We start from the raw sequence: 27,454 nt of genomic DNA, 5'->3' as shown, positions 1-27,454 counted from the left end.
GTAATTGAGCTATATGAAGGACTTTTGGGATTCTTAATTAGTAGACACCTTTTTAAATACTTTAGTAGTTGTTTTTTTTTTCTCTTTCTTCTATGTATTGGTATTTATATTTCCATATTGCAGTTTTTGTCATTAATTATTAGATTGTTAAAATTCGTTAAAAATTATTTAAAAAAAGTAAGAAACCATGAATAATTCAGTGTGCTAATTGCAGGCCTGAAAACTTTGCCAAGGTTAATGATTCTGTGTACCGTTGTCATAACAGGAGGTATAACAGTAATGAATGCTGCACTTAAGATACTGTTGTCATGATTGTAACAGGAACTATAACAATAATGAATGTTGCACTTAAGATACTGTTGTCATGATTGCAGCAGGAAACATAACAATACGAATGTTGCACAGAAGATACTGCTGTCATGACTGTAACAGGAAGTATAACAATACTGAATGTTGCACTTAAGATACTGTTGTCATGATTCTAACAGGATGCATAACAATAATGAATGTTGCATTTAAGATACTGTTGTCATGACTCTAACAGGAAATATAACAATAATGAATGTTACACTTAAGATACTGTTGTCATGACTGTAACAGGAAGTATAACAATAATTAATGTTGCACTTAAGATACTGTTGTTATGACTGTAACAGGAAGTATAACAATAATGAATGTTGCATTTAAGACATAAATGTAGGGTAAAATAGTTTGCTTCTGCTATGGCTGTACTAGTCCATCCAACCACATTGTGAACTGATGGGTTTGTATGTTAGCACTGGTACTACTGTTATGATTGTGCCAGCACATACTATGACAATGCATTACATTTTGTTGATATGTGCTTTGAAGATATTCTGCAAAGATAACATTGGTGTGCTGAGTTCAGATCTGCTTTGCAGGTACACCTTGCAGCAGAGAAGCACATTCTGCAATGCACTTGTGTGTAATGCCCGAACAAATCACAACAGCTGATGTCCCATTTATTAGTAAGCATGTTGTTAGAAGAAGACAGATTTGGATGGGAGTAGTGTGTTACTGTTATGCCTAAACATGTCTCAGTCTCAATGTAATTACCACACAGTAAAACAGCTTGTGATGGGGGTTGAGACGGGCACACCTACTAATAGAACAGTGTTGATTATGAGGAGGAACTGTTTTAAAGACCGATTTTGCACATGCTACTCATCAGTTTGTGTAATGTATGACACATGACATGACCTAGGATTTATTAATATCCCCCTAGATGTGAAGAACATTGCAGAAAATAAATCTAACTCCCCAAAAGACCTTAGAAATCTAATCAAAATGCTGATAGATTCCCCTACAACAGACGTTTAACAGGTCCCTAGATGAACCTAAGGACTATAAGACACTAACTTTTGTATCCTTTTGCAGGGAGAGCTGAAAAATTCTGTGGAAGTCTAAGCCTGTTAGCTTAGCGGCCATTGTGGTAAAGTCACAGAAATATTTCTATGAAGAAGATTAATAGAAGTTTTAGAGGGCCGCCATCTGAACAACAGCAACCAACATTGATTAAAGTCTTATAGGAAATGTAAAATATGATTTACAATTGGCTTACAGGTAAATCTGACAGGAGAGTACAGGTGGATGTGATTAACCAGAACTTTGTTAAGGATTTTGACTTGACCCCACATAGGAGACTGATAGAAAACCTGGAGGGAGTGAGAGTAGGAACAATAATGAGCAACTGGATCACTGCATGGATTAATTTTATTTTCTTTGTACTTATTTGCCATGGTAGAGCAGTGATCTCTATTGTCATTTTCCTGACTTAACTCAGGAGTGCTATTTCACTAAGTTAGTTGCTCAAGACATATAGCTAGGTAACAGAGGCTAATGGTATCAAATCCTGGTTCACCGAACCATAGGACACAGCTCATTAGCAACTCTCTATTCCTCTGCACCAACTGCCAGACACAGACTAATGTTGTGACACAGTAAATTTTGGTGAGTAGGGCAATGTTAAAAGTTGAGAAAGTAACCTCATACCTTAGCCAAATAGCTATAGGGGTACAAAATAAGCACAACATAAATAAAACATTGTAAAGCACACAGAAAAAGAGTGCACAACAGAACTGCACATAGTTTACATTGGTCCTTGCCCTTTTGTGGCATGAAAAATTTTTATTTCAAGCTTGATAATAAGCAGATACAGTATTTGTCTCTAAAAGTGTGAGTCTTTATCACCCTGTAACTCCGGGAGGCGGGGGGTTATTATATGAGAGAGCAGTAAAAATATAAAGTCAATGGATAATGGGTTAACAAGTGCTGTCACAGAGTAACATTGGATATCAAGCTAACATAAACCATAACTCACTAAAGCACAAGTCGGCTGTGCTGAAATCTGTTTAACTCAGAAATGTACTTCATTACTTGAAAAGTTAGTCTTTGTGTAGTGAGATGAGAAAATTCTGCTAGCATTATTACAGAAGATAATGACATAAATATATAAAATTCTGTGGGAGAAGATGCTTGTGTGTGCATCTGCGTGTGTGTGTGTGTGTGTGTGTGTGTGTGTGTGTGTGTGTGTGTGTGTGTGTGTGTGTGTGTGTGTGTGTGTCCAAGTGAAAAATGTGAGAAAACTAGCAAGCATTTATGTAACACAAACATTTATAACCCTAGCTTCCCAAATTTCTGAATAATATCTGAATTTGATTAGGCAATGATTCTGCTTCTTGTAACGTTAAGTGATAACTTAATCAATGGTCATGCCAGATACATATGATATGACTTTCAACAGTGCTTCAAGAAACCTGACCACATGCTGTATGTATATTTGCTGGCATTCAAAATTAAGCAGATTTGTAACCAACTCAGTAAGGAAACAAAGAGATACACTATCATAGCTGTCAACCTCATCACAAAAACTCTGGACAAAGTCAAAAATAATAGGGGGCAAAGCCCCCAAAATAGGAACAAATTTTAAATATTCTCTTATAAACTTAGAAAATTGCTAGAATAAAAAGGTTTTGTGTTATTTAATGAAGTACATGAAGTCTGAATCTCAAATGTTTATCATTATTTGGTAAATTCAGTACTAACCAATTTTCTACAAAAATCCAGAAAATCAAAAATTTTATGAGGAACAGACCAAAAATATGAGGCAAAAATCTGGACTTTCTGCAAAAAACTGGACAGTTGAGAGGTATGCAAAGTTAATGTGGATTAATTTTGTTCTTTATGAAGTTAGACAAGCCCCAAGATTCATGAAGCTTGCACTAGGTGCCGGCATGACGTCTAAAGCCATGTCCAACCTGGAATTAATGGACATGCTGCACCCCAGAAAATCCAAATCCCATCGAGCTACGTGCTTGAGAGACTTGAACCTCAGCACTGAAATAAATAGGACATGCTGGAGGGACAGATTCATAACCCAGAGGCTCCCTTCACTCTGGAATAAAATCCCAGTCCAGGTTAGGCAGAGTCCCACATTGACTCTCTTCAAGAGGAATCTTGATGAGTGGATGGGAGATTGTAGGTTTACCCCGGCTATCACTTCTGTGTCACTGTTAGACAGAGGCACAGTATACTAACCTCAAAAAAAGGCATAGCAAAATTAATTTAAAATGGGTGGCGGAAGCCAAACACACTCTGGTTAGGCTTATAAATGCCCTAGGGCAGATAGCCTAGTATGAACCTATGAACCTACCATGTGGCAGAATACCCAGAGGTACTGGGTGCAATAGACTGCACGCACATACACATCAAGTCACCACCCGGTGAGCAGGGTAGGCACTACATAAACCGCAAAGGATACCCCTCCATCAACTGCCAGGTTGTGTGCAATGCCCAGGGCATTATCATGGATGTGTGTGCTGGCAGCCCTGGAAGCGATCACGACTCCCACATCTGGCATGCCTCACAGCTGTATCAGGTATTTGCCAGGGTGGACATCCCATATGGCCACATGTGAGGGATGCTGGCTATGCACTGGAACCATGGATGATGATGACTCCCATCAGAAATGCACACACACCCATGCAGGAATGCCATAATTAGGCACATGCACAAACCAGAATCATCATAGAGTGTGTGTTTGGGATGCTTAAATCATGGTTCTGTTGCTTAGACATATCTGGTGGAGCCTTGCAGTACTCTCCAGGCATGTGTGCCCACACCTTCATAGTATGTGCCATGCTACACAATATGATGATGCAGAAACAGCTGCAGCAGGGACAGAATGGTGAAGGCCCTCACAGCCCACCACCATTGCCAAGGGCCCCACAGGCACAGAGGTACTCAGAACACGAACACCCTGAGCCAGGCCCAGTAAGCAGATGGAGGTGTGCCCAGTATGCTCATGCCTTGGCATGGAGGGAATGTATAGCACACACACTAACAGTGTAGGCACCTAGGGACTGACACCTTTCTCCACCTGCACACAAAGTAAAAATGGATGGCACACACACAAGACTACCTGTACATTGTCATGTATAGGCAGTCTACTGTGTGCATCCAACATAGGCAGCCCTTAACTACTACACACACAACTGCTACTGGCACAAGGTAAGTCAACACCTGAACAGTAAATTAAGCTATTAGCATGTGCTGATACTGTATGTATAGGTTCATAGGTAGGTACTTGGCCAATTGCCTGAGGGCATTCATAAGCCTAGCCAAAATGTGTCAGCTTTTGCCACCCCATTGATTCATTAACTGTCCCTCTGTGGAGCAAAGCCAATGGCGGGATCCCTGGGGTCTATCTACTGTTCCCCATCCACTCTTCAAGGTTTTGCTTGAAGAGTGTTACTGAGGGGCTCTGTATAATGTAATTATGGATGTTGTTCCAAAGTATGTGGAGTTTCTGTGACAGGAATCCATCCCCCCAGCATCTTGCAGTTATTGTTGTGGCAAGGTTCAGCTCACTACAGTGTGTGGCTCACTGTGAAATGGATTCCCATAGGTGGAGCATATCCACTAAGCCTGAGTTTGACATGGCTTTGTTGGCCAGCAGAGATCATCTCTGAGTAAATGAGATGCCACTGAGTAAAGTAGGAGTTTATTCAGTCTGGCTGCATAGGACATATGTTTGAGGCCAGTAATCCTCTTGGCCTGGTACATTCATCGACCTTCCAGCTGTTGGATGTGTCTTCTGAGGTACATCCCAAATGGGTTATTATACTCTATGATGGGAGTGATGAGTGATGAGTAAAGCAGCACTATAACCTTAGTATGTCTAGATTCAAACCCTTAAGTAATCAGATGGCCTACATAGGAGGATGTCCTCACTACTTTGGAGATATGATTGTCAAAGGAGAGATCATTATCTACCTTAGTCCCCAGATAACCTATTACCTTGTCTGTATTAAAGTGGCTGCCACTTATGTGTTAATACGTGGGTGCTTAATATTCCACAATGGAATCAGCATGCGGTTTGTGGCACTTAGCTGGAGGCCATGACTTTGAAACCCTGTGTTGGTCTCTATGAGGCCCCTTGAAGGATGTCTGTGTCAGCCTGACTGTCAAGTATGGCTCCCAGTTTGCAGTCATTACCAAACATGGTCTGCCGTAGTCCACCTGTGTTTGTCTGTACCTCTGAGAAGTATATGCCAAACGGTAGGGGACCCAGGACTGAGTTCTGTGGGACACCAGTCATGACTGATTAAGTGTTGGACCTGGAGACTGCTAGTCATACCATGTGTATTCTGTGTGTAAGCCCGTTGACAACCCATCCTGTGATGTATGGGTGTATATACAGGCTGGTTAGTTTATCAATAATACCTGAGTAAGGAATGGTGTCAAAAGCCTTGGTGAGGTCCAGGTAGTATGTGTGAACCATCCCTCCCCTCATCTAACGTCTTGGTGACTGTCTGTAAGACGTCAAACAGGTTCAGTAGGCATGAACTGCACTCAACCAAGCTGACCTGGGTTGGGTCAAGTGTTTGGAGGTTACCAATGTCTTTGTTAATGAGTGCCATGAGGATGCACACCATAGCTTTGCAGACCTGCTAGTCAGGCTTATGGGGTGGTAGTTACCATGGTCAGTTGTGTTTCCACCTTGGTGGAGTGGAATAACCATTGCCACGCGCCATTGTATGGGCATGTAGCTTGTGGAGAGGCTGAGGTTGAAAAGCTTAATTAGGCAGGCAGTCAGTTTGTCTTTTTGTGTTTGCAAGATGCAGTCTGGGACACAATCTGCCTCTATTGACACTGTGTATTGCTGTTAGAGAGGGCCATTTCCACCTGTGTGTCTCTGATGTCTGCGATACCATACTTTCTGGGTATTGTTGTGGGCTCTTTAGGGGGTGAAATTTGCACTGAATGTATCTGTAATGATGTTGGCGAAATCAGTAGGGTCAGTATATTTTGTGCTATATTTCATCAGCACAGTACAAATCTGTGTATTACCACGTAGATCCTTGACATAGTCAATGAAGGCTTTGTGGTTATCTTTTGAATCCTTGCCTATTTTCCTGTTGATGTTAGCCTTGGATGATCTCATGAGGGACCTATGTTTCATACTAATACTGGTCACGGATGTCTGCCCTTCTTGGGATTTGCTGCTTTTCTGGACTACTTTCCTACTTCTGTTGTATAGCCTATTTATTTCAGGGGTCCACCAGACTGGTGTCCTTGTCTAGGAGGAGTGAGTCTTGGTTTACCAGTGATGGCACGATCTATACATCTTTGTGGCTGTGAAGGTGCAGTGGTGGCTGTCCATGGGTGGGGAACTCCGTCCCACTGTTTCCATTTGGGGGCTCATGGCCTTGTGACTGCCAAACACCCCTCCCAGTCCAAGGTGTTCCCCCCCAACATGTGTCATATACCGCCCCTGTATGCTGTCTTGTCTGTCTTGTCTATCATTCTACCCAACCTATCTTCCACGAGCATACCTACTCTCCTACCCCAACATTCCACTCTCACCTTATAAAAACAGAAACAAAACGCCAATCTGTTCCCAGAATGACTTTTGCCCCAGACATAGCTGTCCATTTTACATATGTGTCCACTGGTCACATGTAACCTTTTTAATTTTCATCACCACATACAACTGTTGTCCTCACCCCTCTCTCAGGCACACGATCCTGGTATGCACATGACTCTTAAAGGTTCCAGGTACACATGATGCAGATGACCCCAGTGTACACACAACTCTACCAGTCCCTCTATGGTTACCCCATTTAACTTTTTAATGATGATGATGTTGCACACAGCACCTTGCAAGAGTACTGTTCTCAAATAATGATTGGACAGGAACTGTTTTGTTAATGTAAATAAAATGCTCACAGTAATGTATTTGGGCAATGTACAAATGTTTGCATGTATTAATGACACGTCTGTCTGAGGGAGTCTTAATATTACATAGGACAACACCACTACATAATACAGGAGTTGATGGTGTTTTCTTTTTCATTCTTTTTTAATGCTTTGTTGTCATATGGTTTGTTCTTGATATATCTATATATATCTATGTATGTAGATATATCTGGACATAAACACATACACATACATCTACATAATGAAATACATTTCCTGTACTGTTGAATGACTGTGCTGGATGATATGTTTGTGATAACATCAGATGTCTGTATATCTGCCATGGATTAGTGGTAATTCACATTAGCTGTGGTGTGCAGGGTCCTGGTTTCAAGCCTTGCAGAGAACGTTTATTTTGTTGCTTGGCAGAACAAGGGCCATTGGATACGGAGTGATTAAGGCACTTTTAAGCAGTTGTGAGTGGGTGTGCACTGGTTTGCAGGACGGTAAGCAGTGGTTACTTTTGACTACAGTTCCTTACACTCAGTTACCTTCTTGATTGCTTAACCTGTGTAGGTAGTACTTACCCCTGTGCAAACAGGCTGAAATCCACTCACTGCTGCTTAAAAGTGCTTACTCCCACTTAACCCTGTGCTAATTTCTTTAAAAGAAAAGAAAAAAGGGGTGATAGGAAAGTGATGAAAAAGGGGCACAAAGAAGGAAAGATAGTAGGCAAGGTAGCTAGGGATGTGCAGGAAGGGTGTAGGGAAGATCCATAGCTGTCCATTTCTTCTAAAGCAACGGCTGTGCATATGCAATAAATTTGGAGGTACATTTAGACACTCACAACCCTGAGAGAGGGGTGAGGACAACAATAGTATGTTGTGATGCCAATTAGAAACATTTACATGTGTCCAGTGGACACATGTGTGAAATGGACAGCTATGTATGGGGCGTGCTTTTTTTGTGGAAACAGATTGCCCTTTTTTTCTTTTATTTTTAGGTGAGAGTGGGATGTTGGGGAAAGAGAGTAGGTATGATCAGGGAGGATAGGTTGGGTAGGATGACAGACAAGACAAACAAGATGCATACAGGGGTGGTATATGACACATATGGGGGAGGAAACCTTGGACAGGGAGGGGTGTTTGGAAGTCGCAAGCCCATGAGCCCACAAATGGATACAGTGGGATTGAAGGTCCACACCCATGGGCAGTCACCACTGCACTATCACAGCCCAGAAGTTGGCTGGGCTGGGGGCTGTGTAGGAGGGGCAGGCTCACCCTCTAGTTGTGCCAATCAGCCCTCAAGCTGGCGTAGGCAGTCTCAAATCTCCCTGTCGAGCTCCCTACACACCACAGCCCGGACCGTACCATGGGTGACAGGTTCCTGTCCGCTCCCACTCCCACGGGGGTGAGTCCCATCCCCTGTGGCAGTTCCACCTGAAGGTGGTGCAGGGCCAATGGACAAGGAGGTCCCAGGCTGGGCCCCAGATGTGCTGGTGCCCGGTTCCATGGCCAGCTGAGGTGGGACAGGTGGGTCCGCTGGGACTGGTCCTCCCATACGAGCTATGTTGTCTCATGTTTAAGGCAGATATGGGTTAGTCAACATTCATGATTAGTTATAACATCATGCATAGGTATTCCCATTACCCAGGGCACCAGATATAAATAGTTGCAGAGCAGGCGGAACATGTGCATATATGGGTAAACAGTGGCCATTACAACAACATGCAGGTTTCATTGATGGCAACAGGCCACCAATATTGGAGTATTTTAACAAGGCACATGCATAGAAACAGATGTGAATATTTATAAAACAATATGACATATGTCCCAACAAAGGTTAGGAGTATAGACATACCAAATGAGTTGTGTAAATTGGTTATTTTTGCACATATGGTAGGGGTGAGAGAGAGTTCAATTAACAACTAATAAATCCTTGTAGTTTTCACAACATTTGTAATCACTGCAGTGGTCTGTCCCTTACATGTATTATTATACTACCCAATGGCGTTATATTGTACAATGGTATGTTTGTAGAGTAGTATGTACGAGACCTGTGTGTTATGTACAGGCTTGACAAGATGCAGTTGTTAATGCAACATGTTTTGAGACTGCTGTCATACACTTTGGTTGAGATGCTGGGATGACAGGTATGTTTGCATGTACATTCTCTGACTATGTACAAGTCTGACTATCAGTTATATGTCATTAACAGCTGCCTACATTTCTTGAATCATCACACTAATTTGTCAGGGGAACAGGGCAAAAGGCAGGTGATGTGGGCCATTTATCAGGACATACTGGGCAGATTGAAACAGTTGAGGCATATGAATATGCATACCACTCTCTATTTGAGCATTCTAGCAAAATCTGTACAGTTGTTAAGTGTAAATATGCATACAGCTTTCTCTCTGAACAGTCTAACAAACTGTGTGCAGTTGTGTGGAATGATTATGCATACAACTTACTAGCGCTCCTGCGATCCAAAGCCTTGCTGTGTGTGACAAAATCATTACAGTTAAGATCACTATACACTATGCTATCAGGCAATTGATGTGAGGCTTTGCAATTTTTTTTGTCTACTATGACTGACCTGTTTGCACTTCCAACATTGTTATACAGCACTTCATACACATTTTATCTGCATACCACAGTGTCGGTAACACTGCTTACTATAATAGCATTATTTAATAACTGCAACAGTACAACAACATATGACTGCAGAGTAAACAGAAGCAATGCAGGGATTACACCTTTATTCACAGCATATTACACAATTCTGTATACTGGTACAACATTTTCTGAGGCTCTTACATTTATTGTTATGACAGTACATGCAGACTATTTAATAACCTGCTTCATGACGCATCCTTTGCAGTCTAGCATCATATGCTTGCTGGTTCACAGCATGCTCATCTGCAGCTGTCAGAGAAGTACAGTGATATTTAGCCATACCTATCCATAGTATACACAAGCTAGGCAATTATGAACTACGTAGTGGAAGGAGTACTTACTCAGTTCTGCATCTGCCTTCCTTCCTGCCTTGCTTCCTGGATCCACTGTTCCAGGACATCCCCCCTCCACGGCTTCAGGTCTGCATGGTGGTGCCTGACCTGCTCACCAGTCCGGGGATACCTGTGGCACTAGTGAGGTCATGGGCGAGACACTCCATGGCCTCTGTTTTGTACTGTGAGCCCTGGTACTGGCCCTGCAGTAGTCTCATGTCATGGTGCTTTATCAGGAGCCATACCATGAATTTGGACTCCTGGATGCCCTAGCGCTGTGCTCTAAAGTGAGTGCGTTCTCCCACTCCAGCCATTCTGACTGCAGGGGGATGCTACAATCAGTTATGAGCCATATTCCCACCTCTTCTGTTTAAGTAGGGCCAGATTTACACACTCTTCCATAATTGGCCAGTTTCAAAAAGGTTAGGCTATGGGCACACCTACTTACTTTCGGTTGGCACTGCTTAAAGAGGTGTACCTGTGGGCATATTGTATTGGCTTCCTTGCACATTACTTACAATTACTTAGTTGGGCTGTGCTGTGGTTAGCATTGCTTATTGGTTATCTAGAATTATATTTGCCTTTTGTCAACAATGTTTTACTCATTAAAGGTTATATATGTGTCTAGTATCCGTCATTTATGTGTACATACACTGTATGGGGTCCTGGAGACTTTATATCTTTATTACAGTGACACCTCAACTCTATGTTTACTGCACTACTCCAATTCACATATTTATGGTCTGTGGCAGGTTATAGCACATTACACTGTACATAGATTCAGTTCACATATTTGATTTGATTTCCCTGTTGTGAGGATTATTTTGCTGATACCTCCTTTACATCTATTGCTATCATGGCGTAGTGGTTTACTACTATGACTGTGATGTAAAGGGCCTAGAGTTCTAGCCTTGCAGAGGCTGGTTATTTTGCTGCTGGCCAGAACATGAGCTGTTGGGTACAGAGTGAATAAGGCACTTTAAAGCAGTTGTGAGTGGGTGTGAGCGGCTTTATGCGGAGCAAAGTAATGCTAACCTCTGGATACAGTTTCAGTTAGCCTCTACATTGGTTCACCAGTGTGATACTCGCATACCGGCGCCCAAACAGATTTAGACCCGCTTGCTCCTGCACTTGCAAATACACTGCATTTGGTGTTTCATCTGACACTCACACACCTGGGTGGGGGTGAGGACTATGATAATACCTTCTGATGCCTATTACATTGGCTTAAATGCCTACAGTGGGGTGTTGTGACCATGTGATTGTAGGTGTTGTGCAGTGGGGTATACAACAACACATATGGTCATACTGTACTTAGCCATTTAAACTGGACTGTGCTGCGGTGGGACCCATATCGGGAATGGCTGCCCATTAGGCGTAAGCATGCCGGTCAACTGTATGGAATCCACAGCCTGGCCAGAGTTTGCTTCATACTATTGGTGTGTCCCTCTTATAATCTGCACCTGTCTGGCAAATACCTGGGAAATGGCACCATTAAATACAGACAAGTAATTGGGTTTAGGACCCCACATTCTTCAGCCGAGTCATGCTAATGCATACCTATTATTCTATCATCTTTCTAAGGTTGTAAGTGGAATATGTGCTTTCTATCCCTATCAGACCTCTCAAACAAGTGGGGACAAATTTCAACTGAATCAGGGACAAGTCAAGAAACACTCAGGGACAATCAGGGACACTTTTATAATATTAGTGCTATTAACTTGAAACATTGACAGAATCAGAGCATGTGAATTAATACCCATTTTCTGAAGTAAAAGGAGTTTATAACACTTAATTACTGTCATTATTCATTAAGTGTAATACACCACCTTTCCTCCAAAAGTCACTAGTTTTAGGAGGGATTAAGAGGGACAGAGTTAAAATTTGAGTCAAAATCAGGGACGTCCCTGAAAATCACGGACAGTTGAGAGGTATGGTCCCTATTTGTTCCCCCAACGGTTTATGTCCTGTCCAGTGAATTTGCTGTTAGGGGTTGAGAGGTATGGGCGTAAGCTCTGCCAATTTCAGAATATTACTTACATCTCCGGGGCAGTCCTAATACAACTGCACCAGCCAACACCTGCATGCCTAGGCCCATAATTGCATACCCATAGGTCCCCCACCTGCCCCTCCTCTAAAGCACTCATCCTTACTGTGGGTGCAGATGGAGTCTAATCACGCCACTACACACTTCCCATTCTCCGCATGTCAGGACCAATGTTGTACATTGTGTCAACCCATGGGTTGTTAGGCTTGCACTACCTACTCGTCCATGTACGTCTACAGCCTGGTTTGATGACTCATGACAGGAACTGACTCCAATGATCAGTAATTTTTGGGGTGTCCTACAAAAGACATTGATGTCTTTGTTTCAAGATTATATCTGGCAGGTCTCTCGCACTGGTAGTATCCTGCCTGTGGTCTGGGAAGCAGTGGTGTGTTTACTTTTATTGGGTGTCTGTATGTTTCACCGGTCTAGCTGGAAGGGGGGGCTGATGCTACGTGTTACACGTTTGTTGATGAAACCCCTCACCCCCATATGCACAGCCTGTGAACATATGTAATTCGTAACTGCTGTATCATATCCTAGCTATATACATTATATTAAAACACACACACACACACACACACACACACACACACACACACACACAGATATATATATAGAGAGAGAGTGAGAGCGTTCTCTCTCTCTCTCTCTCTCTCTCTATATATATATATATATATATATATATATAGATAGATATTTCACACTGAGCTAATCGAAGGAAGAACACTGAACGAACTCAAAACTATAATATATAACATTAAGTATCCTGTTTTTTTGCTTATTTTGTTCTTTATTTCTTTGTTAATTATAGCACTTTGTGTACTGTATATTTTTTTTAGCTAGTTTCACTGTGTGTGAGGTATTAACTGGAAATTGTCCACTTTTATTAAGCATTTGTTGAGTTGTTTGTTTCTGATAACTTGTTGCAGTTAAAACTCTTTTTCTAGAGGCTCCTTTAGCTATTTAAAACTTTAATTTAAAGGCTCACTGCTGCTTTCCGGCTGTGAGAAACATTTATGCAGTTTGTTTCTAAGTAGTGGGGATATTTGTAGCATTTCCATATTCAGGCTTGTATTTAAGCCTAGTGTTTGTGGAGGCTGTGTGCCTGAGCACATATTCAGGGACATCTTGTTTTAGCCAAAGCCATCAGGCATTTCAGTGACAGAGAATTGCTTAAGGTCATTGGCTGACTGAGGTCACTGGACTACAGCTTAGACTAAGCACCTCATTGGTTCTTTTGATCATTTTTTCTTAAAAGTTGTCTCAGGTTTCAACTTTCTGTTATCTAAGAATGTTAAGTTGTGAGTGTTTCTGCCATTTCACACTGAGCTAATCGAAGAAAGGACACTGAGCAAACTCGGAACTATAATATATAACATTAAGTAACATGTTTTTTGGTTATTTTGTTCTTTATTTCTTTGTTAATTATAGCACTTTGTGTACTGTAACATTTCCATATTCAGGCTTGTATTTGGGCCTACTGTTTGTGGAGGCTGTGTGTCTGAGCACATATTCAGGGACATCTTGGTTTAACTAAAGCCATCAGGCATTTCAGTGAGAGAGAATCATTTAAGGTCATTGGATGACTGAAGTCACCTGGACTACTGCTTAGACTACCTCATTAGTTCCTTTGAGCTTTTTTTTCTTAAAAGTTGTCTCAGGTTTCAACTTTCTGCTACCTAAGAAGTTAAGTTGTGAGTGTTTCTGCCATTTCACACTGAGCTAATCGAAGGAAGCTCACTGAGCAAACTTGTAACTATAATATATAACATTACGTATCCTGTTTTTGCGTATTATGTTCTTTATTTCTTTGTTAATTATAGCACTTTGTGTACTGTATATTTTTCTAACTAGTTTCACTGTTTGTGAGGTATTAACTGGAAATTGTCCACTTTTATTAAGCATTTGTTGGGTTGTTTGTTTCTGATAGCTTGTTGCAGTTTGAACTCTTTCTAGAGGCTCCTTTTGCTGTTTAAAACCTTCATTTAAAGGCTCACTGCTGCTTTTCTGCTGTGAGAAACATTTCTGCAGTTTGTTTCTAAGGAGTGGGGATATTTGTAGCATTTCCATATTCAGGCTTGTATTTGGGCCTAGTGTTTGTGGAGGCTGTGTGTCTGAGCACATATTCAGGGACATCTTGGTTTAGCCAAAGCCATCAGGCATTTCAGTGAGAGAGAATTGTTTAAGGTCATTGGCTGACTGAGGTCACCTGGACTACAGCTTAGACTAAGAACCTCATTGGTTATTTGAGCTTTTTTCTTAAAACTTGTCTTGGGTTTCAACTTTCTGTTACCTAAGAAGTTAAGTTGTGAGTGTTTCTGCCATTTCACACTGAGCTAGTCGAAGGAAGGACACTGAGCAAACTCGGAAATATAATATATATCATTAAGTATCCTGTTTTTTGCTTATTTTGTTCTTTATTTCTTTGGTAATTATAGCACTTTGTGTACTGTATATTTGTCTAGCTAGTTTCACTGTGTGTGAGGTATTAACTGGCAATTGTCCACTTTTATTAAGCATTTGTTGGGTTGTTTGTTTCTGATAACTTGTTGCAGTTAAAACTCTTTTTCTAGAGACTCCTTTAGCTGTTTAAAACTTTCATTTAAAGACTCACTGCTGCTTTTCTGCTGTGAGAAACATTTCTGCAGTTTGTTTCCCACCCTCACTCCCTGTTGGTATGGTGTTTTTATAGCTGGTGGCTTCTCAGTTGCCCACTCCTAGTGTAAATTTGATCTGGGACCCTCCTCCCAGTCTAGTGTCATTACCTCATTCTACCCATTACAGGGAGAACATTTTAGAAGGCCAATCAGCTTAGTTTCTGCTACTCCTTTCTCTCTATCCACTAAAAAATATAAAAAAAAATTCTAAGCTTGTTTCCTGCCTTTCCTGTGAGTAGTCTAGCCTGGATATAGATTTACTGTGTCCAGGACTATTAGTAGGCTTCTAGGCTCCCAAGCCTTTCTGTGTTGCAAGGAATCTTTCTAGCTTAATTTTGTTTCTTAGTACTAGCCACTTTTTTGTTTCAGCACTTGTTCAGAACTTATTGTAAGCACTAAATAAGCTACAAATGAGTACAGCCCTCAACTTTCCTCACTGTCTAGAGGAAAACAGTTTCTAGTACTTAACAAATACGCACTTATTCAGGCATGTCTAAGGGTCAGCTCCCGGTGTTTTCTCCTGGCTACCTGATGAATATGGATATCTTGGGGCAATGCAGTAATTGCCTCATATACACAGACAATCCTCTCCTCCTACCACTCAACACTACAACCTGTGAGAGATGCACTTATATAGCCAAACTGGAAGCAAAGCTCTCTTCACCCAAGACTGGACTAGACAGTCAAGAGGAGAAGGTAAACAGTTGCACCACACCACACTCAGCACATAGTCCCTCAAAACCTACACCACCAAAACACACACATAGAAACACAAAACACACACCTACAATTCGCGGAGGCTCTCAGTAAAAACCTGCCCAAGCAACAGGGACCTCCAAAGAGAAACACAAGCAACCTCCACCCCCCCAACACAACCCAAATGACACATAGCCCACAAACTCAGTGTGCCCCTCAGCCACAGCCCATGAGGCATAACAACATACCCAACACTCTAGTCATAGGTGACTCTATAGTCAGGGACACTGATGTTCCACTCACCAGGCTAAACAAGGAGAAAGTTACTGTCAGCTGCCTGTCGGGTGCCAGGATCTGCCACATAATGCATGCACTCAGGTCACTCCACAAGTACAAGTATGACTCTGTCATTGTCCATGTTGGTATGAATGACCTGAGATGTACCTCCTTGGACTACATGAAAAGGGACATGGATGAGCTGTCCAATCTTGTAGCCCAGGCAGCTAGGACCCTAGCCCTGAGTAGCATCCTGCCATCACCCAGAATGATACCACAGTACAAGGACAAAATGATTGACTTCAACAATTGGCTAAGCTTCTGGTGTCATTCTAAGGGGATCCAGTATCTGTCTGCCTGGGATGACATGATCAACAAGCCACGATGCTTTGCCAGAGATGGCCTGCACCTGTCGTCCTTGGGGTTCAGGATACTGGCTAAGGCTCTAGCCACCCCTATAGTGCCTTTTTTAGGCAAGGTTCAAATGACAAATTCACCACCCTAGCAGGTACAGGCAAGAAGAATCTGAGGATATTGCTACTCAATGCTAGAAGTCTAAACCTCAAAATGCACTCTCTCGAGGCACTCCTTAAAATGGAGAACATCGACATCTGTGCAGTGACAGAGACCTGGTTCAAGGCTCCAGAGAGTACCCCTGCATTACCAGGCTATAATTCATACCACAACTTTTGGCCATCTAACCTGGACCGAAACACTAAAGGTGGAGTCGTGTCCATATTCATTAAGGATATCCACACCTCCAGGCTAGTTGCTCAGCATAATGCATCTGAAATTATCCAAGTGCAACTAACTCTGGGCAAGACCACAATCCAAATTGTAGCTTGCTACAGATCCCCCACCATGCCAGAGGATTCCCACTTTTCATTTCTTAGTACACTGGAAAATATTAGAGTACAACCTAACACCCTAATAATGGGCAATTTCAACTACCCTACCATTAACTGAGAAAACTACTCATGTAGCAGCTCAACATTTTCTGGAATTCATAAATTCTAATGCCATGGATCAACTTATTCACACCCCCCACCAGGGGCAGCAATATCCTAGACCTGGTTATTACCAACATCGGCAACAGGTGCTCCACACCAGAGGTCAATTCCTCGTTGGTCAGGTCCGACCACAAGTTAATCACCCTAGACATCCACATCCCTCCCCCACCCCCCATTAGGCAAACCGCAGTAAAAACTTTCTCCAAATCCAACTTCACGCTTCTTAAGACAGAAGTGGCAAACTTCACGACACCCATGCTGATGGACAATAGAGTTATGACTACTGAATCCTACACAAATGCACTTTATAAGCACTTACACGAGTGCATGGATTGTGCAATCCCTAACAGAACCAAGATGCTATCCTCCAAAAAAAGGAAGCCAATCTGGTGGTCCCCTGCCATAAACAAACTCTACAACAGAAGAAAGAAACTGCTGCAAAAACGAGTAAAATCCCATGATTGGTGAAACTCCCTGGTCAGCCTCAGTAAGAAGCTGAGATCCCTCATAAAATCCTCCAAAGCTAGTTATGAAAACAAAATCGTCACTAACTCTAAAGGCAACCACAAGCCATTCTACAGCTATGTCAAGAATCTCAATGGCAACACCCAGATCTGCTTTGAATTACAGCACAATGGCACTAAATATACAGAACCAACTGATATTGCCAACATCCTGGCAGATAGGTTCAGTGCTAACTTTACCCCTCTGTCATCCCCTAAAGGGCCCATCTGTTTACCAGAAGAATGCAAAGTTCCTGTAATCACGGCTGCACAGGTAAAAAACACACTATCCAAAGCCAAGAACACAGCATCCATGGGACCTGACGACATCCCAGGCTGTGTTCTATATGAACTACAGAATGAACTGGCACCCCACCTAAGTACCATGTTCAATCATAGCCTCACCTCAGGCTATTTGCCCACTGAATGGTGCACAGCAACAGTTATCCCACTCCACAAAGGGGGAGCCACCACAGACACCAGAAACTACCGCCCCATTAGCCTAACGAGTCTGGTCTGCAAGGCTATGGAGTGTATCATCATGGAACTTATAAACAATGGCATTGGTAATCTCCAAACTAAGGAACTCACCCAGTTAGGGTTTGTAAAAGGCAAATCATGTTTCCTAAACCTGATAGACTTCTTTGAAGCAGTCACCAAAGCCGTAGATGAGGATAAGGTGGTTCACACAGCCTATCTAGATCTCACCAAGGCTTTCAACACCATCCCCCACTCTGGAATTATTGATAAACTCACTAAACTAGGTATAAATCCCTATGTCACAAGATGGGTTGCCAACTGGCTCACTGATAGAACCCACACTGTGAAAGTAGCAGACTCCAAATCCAACTTCAGACCAGTGACAAGTGGAGTACCACAGGGTTCAGTCCTGGGTCCTCTCCTGTTTGGTATCTACTTCTCTGAAGTACAGGCCAACACAGAATGTCTTTGGCTAATGAAGTTCGCAGATGACTGCAAACTAGGAGCCATAATCAAAACTCCAAAATATATGGACATTCTACAAAAGGGCCTTGCTGAGACAGATGCCTGGTGTCAAAGCCATGGCCTCAAGCTAAGTGCCAAAAAGTGCATTGTCATCCCTTTTGGTAAAATCTCAGTACCCATGAACTACCACATAGGTGGTAGTCTACTTAACACCGAAAGTGTGATAAGAGACCTTGGAACACAGGTGGACAGTAGTCTCTCCTTTGATAATCACATCGCCACAGTAGTCAGGATACCCTTCTATGTGACACACCTCATCATAAAAGGTTTCTCATCCAGGAAAAAAGAGGTCATTGCTCCCCTCTACTCGTCATTCATTAGACCCATTATAGAGTACAATGCCCCTTTTGGTATGTACCTCACAAGACATCTACAACAACTGGAAAGGCCACAGAAATACCTCACAGAGGATTACCGGCCTCAAAGAGATGCCCTATGCAGACCGTCTCAAAAAACTGCAGCTGTACTCCGTTAGTAGGCAATCTCTGCCTAATACACAAAGCTATGTTAAACCCAGAGCTTTTAGACATGCTCCACTTAAAGAAATCCCAATCCCTATGAGCTACACGCTCTAGGGACCTAAACCTCGTCACCATAATAAACAGAACATGCTGGAGGGATAGATTCCTGTCCCAGAGACTTCCCATACTCTGGAACAAACTACCTATCTATATCAAACAAAGCTCCTCATTAGCACTCTTCAAGAAAAATCTTGATGATTGGATGGGATATAGGAAATTCACCCCGGGGATCACTTCTGTGGCTCTGCTCGACAGTGGCACAGAAAATAATTTTCTTGGGTGACGAAAGCCAGGGTACATTTGGCTAGGCTTATATAGGCCCTAGGGCCAATAGCCTAGTACCTACCTATGAACCTATACATATCTAATGACATATGGGTGTATGGGTGTCTGCATATGTATATATATACATATATATATATATATATATATAGACATATGGGTGTATGGGTGTCTGCATATGTATATATATACATATATATATATATATATATATATATATATATATATATATATATGTGGGTATGTATATGTATTCTGTCTCTGTATGTATACATTTTGTACTACGAAGAGCAAGAGGTATATCTCCATGTAGCTATGGGTAGATATACACACACATACCTCTACATATATACATCTACATCTGGTTATTCTGTTCCTTGCCATGAAGATTACACTTTGCTGTAGTTGGACTCATTGCAGGTGTGGCTGCGCATTGGGCAATGCCTCTGCCCAATGAACACTTTTGCTTACATCCCTGGGGCTGTCCATATAGACCCACATCAGCCAACACCTGCACACCTAGACCCATACCTAGCTACCCATAGTTCCCCCACCCACACCTCCTCTACAGCACCCATCCTTTCTGTGGGTCCTGGTCAGGTCTAAACACACCACTTCATGCTGCCCACTCTCCACTTCATGGGACCCATGTCATACGTTGTCTCGACCCATGGGTTATCAGGCCTTCCCACCCTTGTATTTCGAGTATGTACACATCCCGGACAAAACGTTTGGTGTATCTCCTTCTTTTGGTTATATGTCAAATTTTGGGGGTGTCCTGCAAGGAATGCTCCTGTCTGTGTTCGAAGATTAGGTTTCACTGGTGCACTGTGTACCCACCCCAGGTTATATCCTGCCTGTGGTCTGGGGAGCAGTGGACTAATTACATTGTTTATGGGTTTGTGTGTATGTTTCCTCTGTCCAGCTGGGGGGGTCATGCTACATGTTACATGTTTCTTGCTTGAGCCCCTCACTTCCATTGGCATAGCCTGTGAAGATATGTCATTCTTGTGTGCTGTTTCCTATCATAGCTGTATATCTGTGTATATCTACACACACACATATATATATATATATATATATATATATATATATATATATATATATGTGTATATCTATATATATATATATCTGTAGTAAGGCAATGCATACGCAGACACACTTAAAGACGCGTACTGGTGCTTATTTACGCTTAAACCTGCTTACTACTGCCTTATTCATTATGTCACTGGCCCTTCGCTCCAGTTCACTTTTAATTGTTATTATGCAGGTTTTACAGCAGACAGATGTCGAAATATGTTCATATACAAATTACCAATGGAAAATGGTATGTGCTTCAGTGGAATTCGGAACGGGAATTTGTTTGTTAGGCGGATGCTCTAACCACTACACTATTGCTGTGCTGCTTCATTTGCATATATACCCATATACCCATGATTCCTAGTTCCACAAACACCCACCCCAACACTGCACTAACACAGCAGTCATTCATTCACCAGTTGGATACATGGTGTATCCACACCAGTACACATTGGCCACTCCCTACTTCTGTAGACCCATCCCATGGGTTGACTCACTCCACGTATCCTCAGACATCCCAAACTTTTAGTCCACAAACATTGGTGAAATGATTGACCAATAGGACACAATTCACAATTTTTGGGTTGTCCCACCTGGGACACACATGTCTTTATTTCAAGATTAGACTCTATAGTTCATTACATCATTACTCCCGTAAACATGACACTACAATAAATTAATAGGTATGACTATGTGGTTCATAGGTTGGTACTAGGCTATCGGCCCTAGGGCCTATACAAGCCTAGCCATAACAATTCCTTGGATATTTCTTTCCACACTATTTACTTTTCTGGACCCCTGTCTAGTAGGGCAACTGACATGATCCCCAGGGTGAATTTCCTATCTCCCATCCAATCATCAAGGTTCCTTTTGAAGAGGGCCAATAAGGCACTCTGCTTGACATGTATGGGCAATCTATTCCAGAGTATGGGGAGTCTCAGGGTCAGGAACCTATCCCTCCAGCATGTTTTGTTCATTGTGATGACAAGGTTTAGATCCCTGGAGCGTGTGGCTCTGAGGGATTGGGATTTCTTTAAGTGGAGCATGTCCAACAGCTCAGGGTTTGATATGGCCTTGTATGTTAAGCAGAGATTGCCTCTGAGTAGATGGTATGCCACAGAGTATAGCTGGAGTTTTTTTCAGATGGTCAGCATATGGCATCTGCTTTACGCCTGTGATTCTTTTAGTGAGGTATTTCCATGGCCTTTCCAGCTGTTGCAGATGTCTTGTGAGGTACATACCAAATGGGGCATTATACTCTATAATGAGTCTAATGAGGGATGAGTACACTGGGACACAAAAGACCTCCTTTTTTCTGGATGAAAAGCCCTTAGTGATGAGGTGTGCCCCATAAAAGGATTTCCTGACTGTAGTGGATATGTGGTTATCAAAAGTGAGACCACTGTCCACCTGTGTCCCTACGTTTCTCATTACACTTTCGATGTTTAGTGTACTGCCACCTATGTGGTAACTCATGGGTACATGTTTTTTTCCAAAGGGGATAACTATACATTTCTTGGCATTAAGCTTGAGCCCATGGCTCTGGTACCAGGCATCTGTTTCTGTAAGGCCCTTTTGTAGAATATCCACATCATTTGGGGATTCAATAATGGCTCCCAGTTTGCAGTCATCTACAAACTTTATTAGCCAGAGTCCCTTAGATTTGGCCTGTACTTCAGAGAAGTAGATGCCAAACAAGAGTGGCCCCAGGACTGAACCCTGAGTTACTCCATTTGTCACTTGTCTGGAGTTGGATTTGGAGTCGGTTACTTTTACAGTGTGGGTTCTGTCAGTAAGCCAGTTGGCAACCCATCGAGTGATGTAGGGATTTATGCCCAGCTTAGTAAGTTTATACATGATTCCAGAGTAGGGGATGGTGTCGAAGACCTTGGCGAGGTCCAGATAGGCTGTGTGGACCACCTTACCCTCATCTACAGCTCTGGAGACTGATCTGAAAAAGTCAGTCAGATTCAGGAGACAAATTTGGCCCTTCACAAACCCAAACTGGGTGGGGTCCAGTGTTTGAAGGTTGTCAATGTCTTTGTTTATAAGTTCCATGATAATGCGTTCCATGCCCTTGCAGATCAGACTTGTCAGACTGACGGAACGGTAGTTCCCGGGATCCAAGGCGGATCCCCCCTTGTGGAGTGGGATAACTGTAGCTGTGAGCCACTCAGTGGGCATGAAGCCTGAGGTGAGGCTATGATTAAACATGACACTTGGATGAGGTGCCAGTTCATTTTGTACTTCTTGTAGTACACAGCCTGGGATGTCATCTGGTCCCATGGATGCTGTATTCTTAGCTTTGGAGAGTGTGGTTTTTACCCACGTGGCCTTGATTACCAGAATTTGGCAATCTTTTGGTATTGAGATGGGCCCTTTATGGGTTGAGAGGGGGTGAAGTTGGCACTAAATTGATCTGCCAGGATATTGGCAATATCCTTGGTATCAGTGTATTTAATGCCATTCTGTTGTAGCTTAGAGCATATCTGAGCATTGCCATTTCGATACTTGACATAACTATAGAATGCCTTGTGGTTGTCTTTGGCAACTTTGGCAATTTTATTTTTGTAACTAGCTTTTGAGGATTTTGTGAGGGATCTCATCTTCTTACTGAGGCTGGTGAGGGAGTTTTTTGCATTCTGGGATTTTCCTCTTTTCTGCAACAGTTTCTTCCTTCTGTTGTATAGTTTGTTTATAGCAGGGGACCACCAGATTGGCCTCCTTTTTTTTAGAGAATAGCATCTTGGTTCTATTTGGGATGGCACGATTCATGCACGAGTGGTTGTGCTCGTACAGTGCCTTAGTATAGGATTCTGCAGTCGAACTTTCAGATCCCGTCTACATGGGTGTCGTGAAGTTTGTCACTTCTGACTTCAGTAGCATGACGTTGGCTTTGGAGAAGTTTTTTAAGGAGGCTTCCTTACTAGGTGTGGGGGTGGGATGTGGATGCCAAGGGTGATTTGCTTATGGTCAGACCTGACCAATGAGGGGGTGACCACTGGTGTGGAGCATCTATTTCCCATGTTGGTAATGACCAGGTCTAGGATATTGGAGCCCCTGGTGGGACAAAGGATTAGTTGATCCAGGGCGTTGGAATTTATGAATTCCAAGAACCGTTGGGAAAAGGAGTTGGTACCCGAGTAGTTTTCCCAGTTAATGGCAGGGTAGTTGAAATCACCCAGTATTAGGGTGTTTGGGTGTATCTTAATATTTTCCAGTATGTTTAGAAAGGTGTAGTGAGATTCTTGGGACATGGTGGGGGATCTGTAGAAAACTACAATTTGGATTGCAGTCTTACCTAGTGTTAGTTGCACCTGGAGAATTTCAGATGCATTGTGTTGGGCAACTAGACTAGAGGTGTGAATATCCTTGGTGAATATGGACACTTCTCCACCTTTAGTGTTTTGGTCTTGGTTTTGTGACCGAAAAGTGTGGTAACAGTTGTAGCCTGGTATTGCAGGGGTGCCCTCTGGATCCTTGAACCAGGTCTCAGTTACTGCACAGATATCAATGTTCTCCATTTTTAGGAGTGCCTTGAGAGAGAGTGCATTTTGAGGTTTAGATTTCTAGCATTGAGTATCATTACCTTCAGATTTTGCATGCTTGTATCTGTTATAGTGGTGTTTTTATCCTTTGAACCTTGCCTAAAAAAGGCACTATCGGGGTGGCAAGAGCTTTAGCCAGTAACCTGAATCCCAGGGGTGACAGGTGCAGATCATCTCTGGCAAATGCACATGTTACAATTGAGAGCTAATAATGTACGAGTTCGTCAAAAGTATTTTACAATTAGGTCAGGTTTACTGATTGGCATTGCCGTAGCAGGCAGATCACAGGAATGATTCCATGTGTGAGAAAGTCCTCACATTTTATTTTTTGAGAACAGCACTGACTTCAGGCATTATACACGCTTCCACATTTTAGCAGCTTTGTCCCTTCCCTCTTATGCACATACTATTATTCTATCTACTGTCAAGGTTTGTAGAGGCACTTTCATGTTATTTATGTCTGCAAAAGGAATGAATGTGTTACAGGGAATGTACTTCTACATATAGATGTATGCATGTGTGTATGCATATATACTTATAACGAACTCGCTGACCTCACAAGGCAGGCCAATTAGAACCAGGCCATCCAACCCTGACATGCCTGGATCCATAATTTCATACTCATAGTTCCTCCACCCCACCTGAGTTCGACATACAAGCAAACCATCCATTTTCCGGTTGCTATCACAGCCATGACACACCTCCACACATTGCCCTCTCCCCAGCCTTAAGGCACCTACACGTATGTTGTTCCAACCCATATATTATCAGGCTCTCCCACCATTTAGTCCTTGAACATACCTGCCCTTGCTTGTGTAATGGTCGGAGGTCCAACTATCCTAGCAATTTTTGGGTAGTCCCACTAGGGACTACCCTGTGATTGTTTATAAAGTAGACTTAGCAGATCGGCAATTTTATTCCCACTGGTAGTATCCTGCCTATGGTGTGAGTAACAGTGCTTTGCTCGCCCCTGCCTAGCTGGGTATGACATACACTGGCAGCACTAAATAATACTGGAGTTGCTGTTGATTCCCTTCCCATTCTTTTTGTATGCTTTATTGTTATGACATTTTATATATATATATATATATATATATATATATATATATATATGTATATATGGGTCTACCTGAGATGGTCGACAGGCCATATGATCGAAACTCATTTGGTCGACAGTTCATTTGGTCGACAGGCAGATTTTCCCCCCTCCCCAATATTGTGCGACCCTGGAGTTGATATATATAGTTAGGGGGGGTGTGGGGAGCGAAGCCCCCCACATAACATGCTTGTCGACCAAATGAACTGTTGACCAAATGAGTTTCGATCATATGGCCTGTCGACCATCTCAGGTAGATCCATATATATATATATATATATATATATATATATATATATATACATTTTATATATCTGTACATACACATGCACATACATCTACATAATTATATACATTTCCTATGCTGGGCACTGCTTCCACCCGCGCAAGCACACTCAGACTTGCTTACTGGTACTTATATATGTTTTCTACTGTTTATGTGTGCTTACACCTGCTTACTAGTGCTTATTCATTATGATACTACCACTTTGATTGCATGACATTAGTTAAACATTTCATGCGGTACTCCAGTTCACATTTACATGTTATTATGTAGGTTATACAGCAAAACGACATTCCACATGAAAAATGATATGTGCTATAGTTGGCCTCAAATCATGCATGCCTGCTCATTAGGCGGATGCTCTAACCATTACACTATTGACATTAACGTTATTTCCACATACGTTTCTCTATTTGGTTGATTTTGATGTGTAAGCTATGCTAAGCAGGGGGCAATGATGTGCAAACATGCTGCGCTTCGCTTACACTTTCGATATTGAAGCAATACAAATGTAAAATAGGGACACGGGGAATCTAAATGTGAAAGTTCTAGGGACAGGGCTCAACATTCCGTTACATGCTTGTGAGTTTACTACTTTGATTTTATTTCAGTGTTCTTGGACACTCTTGTATGCTTAGCATACATTTCAGTATCCACGGACACTGAAATAATTGCTTACTTTTAGAGGCGGGGTCTTATAGTAAGCATAGTAGGTTGTGCAACTGTGGGGGCATGTTTCCACCTCCGTAGAGCACTTGAACATGCCTCCTCCACTCACACACATTTCCTGTGCATGTCGAGGGTGCAGAGGTGCACCCTCATAAATATTCATATGACGCTGCTGCACCATCTGTAATGGGGACGCTCGGCACAAGGCTAAAACCGTCTTTGCACCGAGCTTCATGAATCCCAGGGAAGGTGTTTCTAATTCACATCAAAAACACTAAACCAAAGGACTTGTAGCAACAAAGGTTTAAACCACAAAAATATGAGCATTTTCATCCAACTTTACAAAGGACATCATTAGAATAATGAATCTTAGCATTTGCAATCCATAAATAATACCAGAACGTAGGTATGTTTGTTAAAACAGCAGCCTATTGGCTCACATTTTAAACAGTGCAGCAGTACTAAGTGTCTCATTCAAACCAGGTGACATAATTACATTTAAACATTCTAACTCTTCTTTCTCAAACTCTTCTTGTCTCTCATCATGTTGCCTCTTTATCTTGCTGCCACCTTTCTCTTCTTTCTTTTACTGTCAAACTCATAGCAGACTTCACTCTGCTATCAGACTCCTTCTCCTACTCTCCCATCACTCATATCACCAACACCATCCCTCACTCACAGCTGATCTTTCCATTTCTCTTTCTCCTCTCACCTTCTCACTTCTTCAAGAGTAACACATTTCCAAGCACATCTCTTACCTCTACTCTGAAATCAAGAAATCCTGATTCTTTGAACCTACTAACATACATTTTTACTTTCTTTGATACACTTCTCCTAAATGGGGACATCCAACCTAACCCTGACCATCAACCTCTACCACTCACAAATACACACCTCATACCTCACCCCCCACCCCCAGATGTTACCCCATGCCCTCACTCCTTCTCCTAAATCCTTAAATATTTCCTCTGCAAATATTCAAAGCCTTGTAAATAAAATCACTGAATTCCATTTGTGGATTACTAACATTTCCCCCACATTGTAACCCTGTCATAAACCTGGTTAAAATGACATATCTCTAACACAGAAATCTTACCTCCAGGATATAACATATTTTGGTCTGACAGAACCAATAAGTGGGGTGAGGGTGTTGCCATCCTCTACTCTGCACAACTTAAACTCTCGCGACTCTCAATGTCTGCACCCAGCTTTGCACCTGCTGAAATTCTTTTTGTAAACTGTCATCTAAACCCACATAAAAAAAATTGTCATAGCCTCTATTTATATACCTCCTGGGGATAATATTCCTATCCTCAAACTTTCTCTATTCCCTCACTCAGTATGTTCCATACAAAACCATTATTCTTGGTGATGTTAACACAGACTGGTCTAAACCTTCTACCACATCTCCTAGTCACAGTCTAAACCTTCACATAGCTTCCATCAACTTATATCCTCCCTACTCGTAGTAACTAAAACTCCACTTCTGGGCCTATTCTAGACTGGATTCTTACCTCAGATCCCAAACTTTATCATAACCCTGGCACACT

The sequence above is a fragment of the Protopterus annectens genome, chromosome 11.part0 (genome assembly GCF_019279795.1).
Source record: "Protopterus annectens isolate FY-2018-M chromosome 11.part0, PAN1.0, whole genome shotgun sequence".
Lineage (NCBI taxonomy): Eukaryota > Metazoa > Chordata > Ceratodontiformes > Protopteridae > Protopterus > Protopterus annectens.
Note: the sequence above shows the minus strand (reverse complement) of the source record.